Source organism: Centruroides sculpturatus, unplaced genomic scaffold (assembly GCF_000671375.1).
Source record: "Centruroides sculpturatus isolate CEXI.00-Female unplaced genomic scaffold, Cexi_2.0 scaffold849, whole genome shotgun sequence".
NCBI lineage: Eukaryota > Metazoa > Arthropoda > Arachnida > Scorpiones > Buthidae > Centruroides > Centruroides sculpturatus.
In genome coordinates, this window is record NW_019384940.1 from 346,120 (window position 1) to 359,717 (window position 13,598).

The 13,598-nt window shown below is 24.4% G+C and overlaps 1 protein-coding gene across 4 annotated transcripts in view; it reads left to right on the top strand.

The window, feature by feature from the left end:
- LOC111632109 overlaps window positions 1-13,598 on the top strand; it is a 56,431-nt gene that overhangs the window by 28,805 nt on the left and 14,028 nt on the right. The gene's annotated exons all lie outside the window — the stretch shown is intronic.

A 13,598-nucleotide genomic window follows, 5' to 3' on the forward strand; every position in this document is an offset into this window, starting at 1 on the left:
TTGAAATAATGACATTTTAAATTAAAAATATTTAAACTTTCAAATTTAAATTCTTTAAAGAACATTAACGATCTTTGCCATCTCTCTGAATAGACTATACAATAAATTTTAATTGAGTCCAGTATGAAAATTATTTATTTTTATATCACATATAAATGATATGAATACATTATTGCAAGGATGGTGAACTTTTGTGAGTATGTATTAGATAAATTATATTTACCTTTAATGAAAATGTATGTATGTTGAAGCATAGATGTTGAATAAATATATTTTTATTCTGCTTTGTTAAATAATTTCACATCACATTTAACATATTATAAACTTTTTCTTATTACGGCACTTTCAAGCTTTTCTTGGGTAATTTTCAGGAATAGAGGAATACTTCAAATGTATTATTTCATATCTGAAGTATTCTTTTACTTATGAAGATGAGCTAAGTACTTGTAAAGCTCAAAAGTACTAGAGATGAAGTTTGATATGTTAATTGCTATGTGAGGTTTTCCACTAAAGCAGAATGAAGATAAGTTTGAAAAATTTGTGATTAGTCATAATTTGAACAAATATATTTAATTAGAATAAATTAAAAAATCTGATGCTAAACCAAACAGAATATAAAATCAGAATAAAAAAAGCTAAAGTAAATATAAGTTGAAACTTACTTGTTAGTTAAGAAACTTGATAATAAACTTGAAAAAATGAAATGAAAAAAATGAATAATAAATCCGATTTAAATAAGGATTTAACAGCATGTTTTTTTTAATTTTTGGAACCTAACCCCCCTTTTCGCACTAGTTCTTTGTTTCGTATTACATAGATTCGCATAACACGGCATTTTTTGGAACGTAACTCCCGTGTTATACAGGGATTACCTGTATAGCATTAAAATAAAAGAAAAACTTTAAAGAGGAAATTTAAGTAATGTTTGCATCAAACATCCTTACTACAAATCCTGACATGTTCAGAATTTGTGGTAAAGATGATCTCGAATGGATTCAACAATTTAGCGCACTATTACAATCAGAATGTGAGAGGACAAATGTCCATTATCTTAGTATACATCACTGGTCCACATAATAATGATGCCAGCCCAATATATATTTAGTGTCTTCAGAATTAAAACATAGTAAATTCTTCTACTTTAGGCTAAAAATTTTTTGTAGCAATATCTGATTACTATGACAATTGTCTTCAACCATCTTTGCAAAGACAGATGCAAGTGTGGCCTCAGGTATTCTAAAATATTAAAGTTAAATTGAAAAGACAGTTTTCACTTTGGTATTTTACATATATCAAGTATTGCTTACATTTCTAAATGAAGTATTTATTTTTATTTGCAAAACTGATCTATATCTGTTAGGTTTTTTTATTTAAATCCATGCTTCTCTGTTTAAATTAATTCTTAGGAATTGCAATTGAAAAACCTTGTTTTATTTTCAAACAATCAATAAATGGCTAACTCGCTGTTGATATATTTTACATTATTAATTTATTCCCTTTAAATTAATGTACTACTTATTATATTAGACTTCAAGAACCACTGTTGAGAATTTGTGAATTTAAAATTTATTATAAAATATGTCAAAAGAATTCATATATTTTTTAAAATCACATGTTTTTGTAACAAGGAATTTTTGTAATTTTGCATTTTTAAATTAATTTGTTTGAAATCAAAATATCATCCTTCTCTTTTGTCTTTAAATATATTTTTTTCAATACAAAAAAATAATTTTGCGTGTCTCTTAATTTATTTTATATGCCAGCAGTTATATTTATAGAAATTGGCCAACTTTATATTAGGAAAGAATGGTTAAATGCCAAGTCAATGCACTATATTGCTGCATCAAAACATAATTGGTACATGTCTGATGTGTATGTTTGGTTTTTTTTAGATTAGATTTCTAGTATCTTCATTCTCTAAAACATAAAAAGAACATATTAGCATATGATTCAAGCAATTTGATCCACAGAGTTTTGCACTTACTATAAGCAAATGTATATGTGTATTACTTGATGCAAGTGAATATTACAATTTATTCTGGAGCTATATTATATAACAAATGCAAATTTTATATTATATTCTTCTCCATCAGCTTTATTTTTAGTAATAAATATTTTTGATGCAATTGCTTCAATGTTTTGGTTTCTTCATCAGATTCAAATTGTCAAATTAGTTGGCATGAAGCTAATACCCAAAATCAATGGGTTGAAATTGAGCACATTAATGCCATGTTCTTTTCTAACTATACACACTTTATTCTAATGCATATAATATATATACTGTATAAATTAATTATTATTATTATAAGAAAATACACATTAATTGTAATTTTTCTTAACTTTTACAGTAATTATAATGTTTAGCTTATGTGATCACTATTCAAGCTGTGGGAATAAAAATCCTGTTATGAATAATCACTGTACTTAAATAATAATTAGTTAATTCTTCAAAAAGATGAATTGTTCTAGAGTCTAGAACCATAATAATTATAGAAAGAAATTTAAAATATTGCACTTAATTAAAAACATTTATAACACTAAATTTTTCTTTATTTTGATTTAATATTTTTAAATTAATAATAAAAATTCAGAGAATTAATATTTTATTTACTTGAGCAGTACAAAAATAATGGCCAAATGTCTCTGACCAAGAGATCCTAATCTTACTTTTGGATCCAAGATCCAACGATGAAATCCACATATTAATACCCATTCACCTATCAATGCTTACATACATTCAATAAGTAGATAAATACTGTTTAATATAAACACTTATTGAATCAACAACTATGTTATAGAATATTTTGTAGCTAGCTCACATATCTAAAATTCACTCTATACAAAACTTACATAACTAATTCAAACTTAAACTATACAAGAACAACACTTTACTGGAATAATGTTTAAATAATTAAAATAAAAATACTTTTGGGCCATTCTGGTTTATCTTTAGTGGTTTAATTACTAATTTGTTTCTTTAGAAAATTAATTGCTTCTAAAAAAAAGGAGCCTTTCTGACCCTTTGAAGATGAGTCAAGGAGGCTTTGAAAGCATTTGGATTTAAATATTTAAAAGTGTTTTGCAATAAAGTATAATTTTTCTTTTAAATGAATTTGATAAATGTATCTAAACAACAAAAGTCTTAAATAAAGTATTACATTTTAAATTAAAAATATTTAAACTTTCAAATTTAAATTCTTTAAAGAATATTAACGATCTTTGCCATCTCTCTGAATAGACTATACAATAAATTTTAATTGAGTCCAGTATGAAAATTATTTATTTTTATATCACATATAAATGATATGAATACATTATTGCAAGGATGGTGAACTTTTGTGAGTATGTATTAGATAAATTATATTTACCTTTAATGAAAATGTATGTATGTTGAAGCATAGATGTTGAATAAATATATTTTTATTCTGCTTTGTTAAATAATTTCACATCACATTTAACATATTATAAACTTTTTCTTATTACGGCACTTTCAAGCTTTTCTTGGGTAATTTTCAGGAATAGAGGAATACTTCAAATGTATTATTTCATATCTGAAGTATTCTTTTACTTATGAAGATGAGCTAAGTACTTGTAAANTGAAATATATTTAAGTATAAAATAAATCAGTATTTTCTTAAATTATTAGAATTTTTGAATTAATATTAGTTCAAAAATTTGTAACTACTAAAATTTGTAAGTAAAAATCTTCAGACTTGGAAAAGCTCTGAAGTGTAACTCTATTTATATATTGTGTAAATTGTGCCACTATTTTTGTAACTGAAAGAAGTAGGTTATTTAATTATCAAATATTTTTATATACAAAAATAAGCATACAATAAATATATAATCTATAAAATATAATAGTTATAATTTTTATTTTAATGAAAAATAAAAAGTTTAATATTTAAAATATTTTTTTGTTTATATTAAATATAATCAACTACTGTAATATGAATTTGTGTTCGGATAAATGTTTGTTTTTATTCTTTAAATAGTCTGTAAAGAATTAATTTTAAAGAGATTATTAAAGTTTTCATTCATCTCTCTAAATGATACATCTAAATTCATGTAAAACAGTAAAAGTATTTTAAAATTAACGTAAGGTGTTAAATAGCATTTTTAACTATATTAATGAATAGAAATTTATCTAATAGTTAATTTCAATTTTCACTATGTCATTTATATGTAAATTTTCTAATTTCTCATTTACACTTATAAAACTTCTAATAAATTAATTAAAGTAAAGCAGAAATGTGCTTACATTTCTCGATTCAAATCAATATCAAGAATATTTATACTTCCAAAATGGACCCATTCTTCATTATTAATCAATATATTTTTCTGAGAATTAAATATAACTATGTTGTATTTTTTGACTAGAATAATAATCTATTAAAATGTCTTCATTGTATAATTCCTTATTAACATCTGAACCCTATAGAGGTGAGATAAAGCTCATACTAATAGCACATTCAGGATGACTATTTCGAGTGCTCATTGCTAGATCAGGAGGATACAGTTTTGATAGAGAGGTTGCGGGCGACATTTTCATCGCAAAAATGTGTACGTCGGACGTTCAGCGCTGCCTTCCTGTAAGCCTAGAAGTTTGACAATGGCGTTTGATACGTCGAGCATGGTTCCACTGACGTTCCAAATGCCATTGTCAAACTTCTAGGTTTACAGGAAGGCGGCGCTGAACGTCTGACGTACACGTTTTGCAATGAAAACGTTGGCCGCAACCTCTCTATTAAAACTATTTTCTAAAAATAGGAATAGGTAAGAAAGTCTTCCTCCAAGAACTATTGGTACTGAAGAAACTATTCTGAGAATGATGATTCCTTCTTTTGGTCATTAAAAATTAAAAAAAATTAATTATAGAATAGTTCCTAAAATAAAAAAATTTAAGACATACAAACTATATTTATTGTATTATATCTAACACATCAAGTACAGAATACTTGAAAAATGTAAAAATATTTTTGAAAATAAATTTTAAAAGATTTTACTTAATAACTTTTGAAAATATGAAAATTATTTTTCATGAAAATTTTCAATAATAATAATTTTTGCTAAAATACTGAGAAAGATATCTCCACTATAATATTTAATTATTAACATTTTATTAACAGTACTGACTCAACCATTTATATTGTGCTTTTATCAACACATACATGATTAAAAAATCTCCATACATAAGATGAAGCCTCTATGTATGTAATCACTATAAGCTATAGAATATGATAGACAGTATGTAAATGTCATTCACTTGAAGATATTTGTGAACACTTTCTTACTTATGCATGCGTGTTAATATGTCTGATGTCATATGTGCACATGCATCATAATATATATCTCGTCAAGTAGTCTGTTTCATACTAATAGATGATTATTACTCCTCCTTGCTTCCTCCACATGCAATGATTATTGGTGTCAATCGATTTGTGTCAGTTTATTTGAATGTGGAAACATGCAAGTTTAGGTGATGCTACTTAACTATGCCAATAATCATCACACCAGTGAAAGTATGCAGTGGATATACTTTATGGCATCATTAAATTAGCAAGCTCCTGGTATCAATAATCATTGTATATGGAAACTTATATTAAGACACAAGAAAACTAGTATCTATATTAGAAAAATTCTAATAAATAACATAGTAGAAATGTCTCATTATATGAAGCATAAAATATTTCATTGTTGTTTGCAATAAAGATATTGTTAATATATGATTGATCATATTCTTGATTTTCAAATCACATCCAACTAGTTTCTACTGATTGCAAACTGATAAGAGAACTGTTGTATTTCTATAAAGAATAACAGCTTAAATCCCATAATCTCATTTTTATTGTGTTATTACTTGGAAGTATCATTTACATTAGTTCTAATACTCAAAGAAATTCATTCCAGACATTGTCTTATAAATGAAATTATATTTTCTTAACTGAGACATGATAAATTTTCTGTTATTTCAAACTGGTTTTTAAGATAAATATCAAATACCTGTCTCTTATCAGTAAAACAATTTTATTTGCAGACAAATATTTTTCTATATTAAAGGTCATCTTTAACTCATTGAATAGAAATTATTATTAATATAACCAAATTTTCAATGCTTGAAATGTGGTGTTATAAAATTTTTTAATTTGTATAAGAAATAGAAATCTATTAAGATTTTTGCTTTTTAATAATAATATATTTTTGTATAGTCGTCAGTTATACTTATCTTTAGTTGAGATTTACTTCTATATTTAGAATTATCAATCATAACTGAAGCTATATATATTAAATTTCCATAAAGAAATAACCTTCTTTATCAAAAATTAACATAAAATAATGAATTAATTTTTTAATGAAGTGGAAAATAATACAAAAAACAGAGCTTTTTTTATGTTATTTTTTTATCTGAATTATTGTCATTCTTCAGGATAATTCATCTTTCAAAATTGATGTCAATATAATCCAAACTAATGAAAATAAAAATGTTTTGGTTGGCCAAATTTTATATAAATTATCATAAAACAATTAGTGTCCAGCTCACATAGCAGTGGTATAACTATAATTTTGACACCCCCTGCAAAATCTTTTAATCGCAGTTTAGTTTGACTTTATAAGCTCTCTTTATATCCTTATTTATAAATTATTTATCATTTTTTGAGAATATTACACACAATATTCTCCAAAACAGTAATAAATTTCCCAAAAATTTCTACAATTCAAACAATTTGAGTTAAAAAATAATAATAAATTAATAAAGGTAAAATGATATCAATATAGAACTAGACCAATAATAATTTTTACAATAATAAATTGATGAATATATTTATTATTGTTTTCAGACTTTATTACAATAACATTAAACAAAAAGCTAATAAAAAACGATAAAATACAACCAAGTTTCAGTTTAACCTTTCAGTGAACAAAATTAGATACTATTTTATCTAGCTCTGTCTGAGCTGTTACATTTTCAATAGCTAGCATAGAAACGTCTTTCATTCTTTGTTTTATACTGTTTTGCATATAACTTTTAATTAATTTCAACTTACTGAATGATCTTTCTTCTATCTTCTGACCTTCCTCGAATAGAGTAACTATAATTTAAAGGCCCTCTGTAAAAAATATTTTGGGAGTCTAATCATTCTAAGAAAAATGTATCATATTTTGTGCAAATAACCTGTAATTTAGCTATTTAAAAGATGATTTAAAAGAGAGTATGTGAATTATGCAAAGAGAGATTATATACTGATTTTAAAGTGTGATTACAAATTCACACCTATGGAACAACAGATTCTCCCACAGGCACAGGATATACAGTGCGGCAGGTTATTCAGAGGTTTATTTTCCTGACTGTTATATAAAAGGAAAAATATGGCAACTGATCAAAAAATGACTCCCTCAAGATTTTTACACTTTTAGACTTGAAACCTTGAAATGTTGAGAAGACAAAAAGAAGTTGGGGTTTTTTCTGTATATACAGATGTTACTGTGCAGATGCACCACACACATACAGTAACAGTTTAATAATTCCTGTGCCTTCTGTCAAAAATACATGAAATTTTTGCAGGGAGACTTGTATATAAGGGAAAAATATTTATAGAAATTTATAGTAAAATCATATCATTGGTTTAGGATATATAGTCCCAACTCTCTTAATATTTCCCAAACCAATCTGAAGACATATGAAGGTAATGGTGAGATGAAAACAAAGATCGCTGAAAAAGTCCAACAACAACATTGCCAGCTTTTTTTTCTGTTACAGGAACACACTATGGATTGTACACTATCATGGGATAAAAACATGAAAAAATGATTAATCATAAATTTTTCAAGTCTTTTTTTTATAAAGAATAAAAAACACATCAATTAATGTCTTTTGTTGATAAAAATATATGTAAATTTTAAAATATTAATATAATTTTTAAAAACATTCAAGCAGTGCAGGGTTTTTGTACCACCTAAGCCCTCACATTGAAAGGTTCTATGAAGTCTAGTTACACTGATAAATATTAGAAAGATTCGTGATTAATCGTGATATTAGAAAGATTCGTGATTAATCGTGATATTAGAAAGATTCGTGATTAATGATTACTATAGTGAATCACAATTAATCGTGATTCACTATAGTAATATTTGCTATTCAGGAATATGATTCATAATCTATAAGGATTATGAACCATACCTTTCAGTTACATTAAAAAATGTTGGAATGCCATGTTATTTATAACTTGGAGAATTTTCAGGTAAGAATAGGAAACATACTTCATAGCTATTCCAACAGAACAAAACACAAGTAGTATTTTTGAAAATCTAAATAATGGTGTTTGAAGGCACAAAATTTCAACAAAGTTTTATCATGATACTAAAATATTTTCATTGGAGGTTTCATTTCAGTATCCACTTGAAAACAAATTATATTAATTTTATACTTTTAAGTGAAAAAGTAACTCACGTATTCAGAATAAATTCATTTGACTGAACAGATAAAACATGAAATTCGTATAAATTAAAAATATTTCACTGTAAATGTCATTATTTGAATATGAAAACAGCCTTTACAGTATATTGGAATGCTGCAAAAGCCACATTCCAGTATTAGATGATGAAAAGTTCTTATGAGTTATTTACTGAAAAAACATTTTTTTCAGAATAATTTTATAAAAAAAAAAAGTTTTAAAGAAATATAAATGCATTTGAATTTGAAAAATCTCATAAGGTTTCTTAATTTAAGAAAGTTTATTTTATCTGTTGTTTAAATACGGTAAAGAAGTCAAAACACATTATTTAACTCAGTATTTTAAAAAAATGTACAATATACATACATTGTTACTCATAAGAATTATGGGCTCTAACAGATTTTTATATCTTAATTTTGTAAAGAAACTTTTAAACTGATAGGGTTTAAAATTAAGAACTTTTATTTGATATTATAATGTAGAATTTAACATTTTACCTTATGTTTATACTTACTCTAAAATAACTTTATAGTGAGACACACGCAGTATTGAATTGGGTGATAAGAATAATAGCATTGACTTAAAAAAGCAAATGCAAATATATTTACTCAACAAGAAATATATTTTATAGAAGCAAATAAAACATACAAAATTACAAAAAATAATCCTAGAAATTAAATAAAAATCTGTATCTATGCATTCAAATGTAATAAGTGAAAAACTACTATAATTAAATATTTCACTGGAAAACTAAGAAACAGGTAATAAAATATCTCAGAAATGTTTCTCATACTTCCAGATAGTAATAAATAACATCCAAAAAATAACGTGTGCACCATTTACCAAAAAATCCCAGCATATGGACGATGCAAAATCGCATCATCGGCACATTGTAATGAAGGTCACGATGCAAAATCACATCAACTAGCAGTGAATGTGTTTCTTACAAGAATGTAAAGTTTAATCTATTTTATGATAAGTTTATCATTAAATAAAATATTTTAAAACTGTATTTTATTCTTAATTTTTTTACAGCTGTTCAGTATGTATTGGTAGAATTTTTGTCAACTTATACGTTTACTTGTCAATAATAACATTTTACAATTTTACTTATGATTCTACATATGAAAATATTTTAATTAATTAATAAATATTGTCTAGAATAAAAATATNAAGTTTTATCATGATACTAAAATATTTTCATTGGAGGTTTCATTTCAGTATCCACTTGAAAACAAATTATATTAATTTTATACTTTTAAGTGAAAAAGTAACTCACGTATTCAGAATAAATTCATTTGACTGAACAGATAAAACATGAAATTCGTATAAATTAAAAATATTTCACTGTAAATGTCATTATTTGAATATGAAAACAGCCTTTACAGTATATTGGAATGCTGCAAAAGCCACATTCCAGTATTAGATGATGAAAAGTTCTTATGAGTTATTTACTGAAAAAACATTTTTTTCAGAATAATTTTATAAAAAAAAAAAGTTTTAAAGAAATATAAATGCATTAAGAGTACTATAATAAAACTTTATTTCAGAGAACAAAAGAAATGCAAGGAATTTTATATATAATCTTTATTATAAAATCATAACTTTGATATTTGCAAAAACAAACTTAATGTATACATTAATTGCAAATTTATAATTTCAGTCCATTTATGATTTGTTTTTTTATATAAATGTATGTGATTAGATCAACTCAAGCATGTCTCATAATATGAATTGAATTGTAGTATTTCATTAATTGATAATTAGATTAAAACAATTAAACATTATTTCTTCCTGTTTATCATTTTTTAAAGATTTTTTTTAAAATTATAGTTTGTTTATATTCATTTTAAATTTTTTATCAAAAGTTTTTAAAACTACGAGTATATGTAAAATGCTACAGAAATGAAGTATTATAAATTATACAGAAATAATTGCTATTATATATAGTTTCAATCATCATCTAAGGCATTCATTCTTATGCAACGTATAGTAAATCAATTTATTTTTAAAATTCTTAAACATTTTGTATTTCTTATTTAAAATTAGCCTATCTTCAGTTCTAAACTTTCAGTATTTAAAACTACGAACTGTATATTTTAAAGATTCATTAGTATAACTATGACATTTATATTAAATAGTTAATAATTTGAAACTATATTATATATAAAACAATTATTTATAGATAAGCCATTGCAGTTATCATTTCTACTATACAAGAAATGTTGACATTAAACTAAAAAAAATGTCATTTTTTTGGATTATTCTGTTACTATTTCTCTTGCATAATTTCATGTAACATTGAAACTTCTGAAAGGAACATATTATATACTACTATATCATATAATACTTGAAACTTTTATTTGTGAAATTGCCAGACTCTGTTTTGATCCTTAAGAAATAAAATATGGAAGAATGAGATATGAAATATTAATCTTCATATATGTAAGATAAGATTATTATTTATATATATTTTGCATTAAAAGAAGTTTTTAAATACAACTAATTTTGCATCTCATAAATTTGAGTGTTTTAAATTCCTTAGAAATAATTATATCATGTATAATTTATGCAGATAACTCTCCTTAAGATATTTAGACCATATTTCTAGATTAGATAGATGATCTTGATGTGAATTTTAGATAAGATTTAATATAGGATATGTTAACTATGTTAAACAGTCATGTTTATAATAATTTATATTAACTGAATTATGTAATTTATATGTTTAGAATAAATTCAAGGAATCTTTAAAGAAGAAAAAATTAATTTCAATGAATGGAGATGATTTTATTCTACTTTCAGCAGATAAATCTGAAGAAGGCTTCATAAATAAGTCAAAAAATTTCATTTATTATGATTTTATTACATTGATTACTGATCAATTGCTGTTTATAATTGTTTTTGGAAAGATTTATGACAGCAGTATTTCCTGATTTTAATAATTGATTTATCTTGTCTCAAAATGAATATAACTTATTCTGTGAGTTGCTTAATATAAGATTTAGTATCATATAAAATTTTTTATACATATATATATATTGTATATAGCCATTTCCATAANAAATAATTAGTACAAACAACAATTCAATAGTTTCGATTTAAAATATCAAGTTTTTAAAACAAAAGTTGGTTTGTCATTTATATGCTTTTTCACTTTGGTTTGTTTTACTTATCTTTTTACCAATAGAAATTATATATATTGTATATAGCCATTTCCATAATTAGAGGACAATTCTAAAAAGTGTGAATACTGAAAACATGTGGCCAAAAATGATTACTGATTCAGCCATCCAAACGACACTAGCCTCAAAAGTTTTTATGGGTTATTTGATCTGGATTTGTCAGTCTCTCTCCTTTACAAAATGATTTTTTCTATTATCTTTTATCATTTAACTTCAATATGAGACAAACCATTGACTTTAAAATGTGAGAACAATAATACATACAATAGTTTTAACAATAAGCTGTATTAGCTGTATAATAAATGATGTAAAAATTGTTATTCTTATATATGATTAAATGCATTAAGGTATAAAAAGAGACTTAAAAGTGGTATGCCATGTAAATCTCTTAAATTTGTAATTTCCAATCCGAATTGGCTATGGCTGCCTGTTTTATCCAAGGTAGCATCAGTTTATATTACTTTGGATAATCGAGGTTCTATTGTATTTGTTTTTAGCTCTCTTCATTTAAATTAGAGTTTGCTCTTTGCAAATAAGTTTTAGAAAATATTACATACAGTTTTATACTTTAATAATAAAGCTACTAATGATTCCAATATTATTTTAATTATTTTATATCAAAAGGAAAATTAGGTTTAAATATATTTTATTCATATCTTAATTCCTTTTTTAAGCTAACATTTATCAATAAAAGTAATAAAGTTGGATTTTAACTTTATCAGTTGACATATGGATGGCAAAGATGGCAAAAGTGTCAACCAGCCATACTGAAGGATCTGAGTTTGGATTGAATCTTCAGAAATTTTCATCTGTGATTTGACTAAAATTTATATCCAGGCATTATCCCTCATTAATCCTTTATTATTTTAATTAACAAATTTTTGGTCTTTATCAGCTGACCAGATGCTTGAGATAGTGAAGGTGCTCAGTCTGTCATTCTGAAGAATCCAGTTTGAGTTGGCTCAGATCCTCAAAAATTTTCACAGATGGTTTGATCCAGATATATCAAGCCCCATCCATTGCTATTCATTTTCCACGTTGGCCAATGGGTGCAAAATGCCTAATCAACCAATGGGCAGAGTGGATGGTGAGTGATTTTATACCAAGCCACAATGGGCATGAAAAAGAAAAGGTTCTTTTAATTTTTGCAGGATTAAAATTTAAAAAAAAGGAAGAAAAAAAATTTTATCAGTACAGAATTTTAACTTTTTTAATCTTATCATGTAATCTTTATTTTTAATCTGCAATAAGATTAATTACATATTTGATTTTAAATTCCACTGTAATTGCATAATAAAAAAAATAGCAATTTTACTTTAATATCACTTTATTTTGGAGATTTATAAAATAAAATTTCTTGATTAAAGATATATCCATATTTCTTTTAAGATTATATCTTTGGATATGATTGAATTAAAATGGTTTCCAATCACATAGGAAATCAAAGATGCAAACTGAAATAATAAAAGCTTAATAGTCTACTGAAGTATATAAATTATATAAGTTTAATAGAAAATATTTATTTTTTTTTATATATATTAAAAATTAAAGTATTCTAAAGGAAACATTAAAAAAAATAATAGAAGGGATAATGCAAAATGATCACAATAAAGAAGAAAAATTATAATTGAAAAATTTTAAAATAAAATATAAAAAAGTAAAGAACAATATAAAATAGAAACAAAATAAATGGATCATAAAAAAATGAAATATAAAAATAAAAAATAAAACTTTATGCCATCTATCATTCATTTCTGAAGGATTTTAGACTACTTTAATCAATTAAATTGTAGATATAAAAAATTATTTTCAAATGGAAGTTGTTTTATGTGAATCAAATTAATCTTGATCCAATATTTTTCTACTTATAAAAAAAAATAATTGAATTTTAAATAATTAAGCATAAAATATGACACACCAGTAAATATGAAATAATTATAGATTAATTAATTACATTATT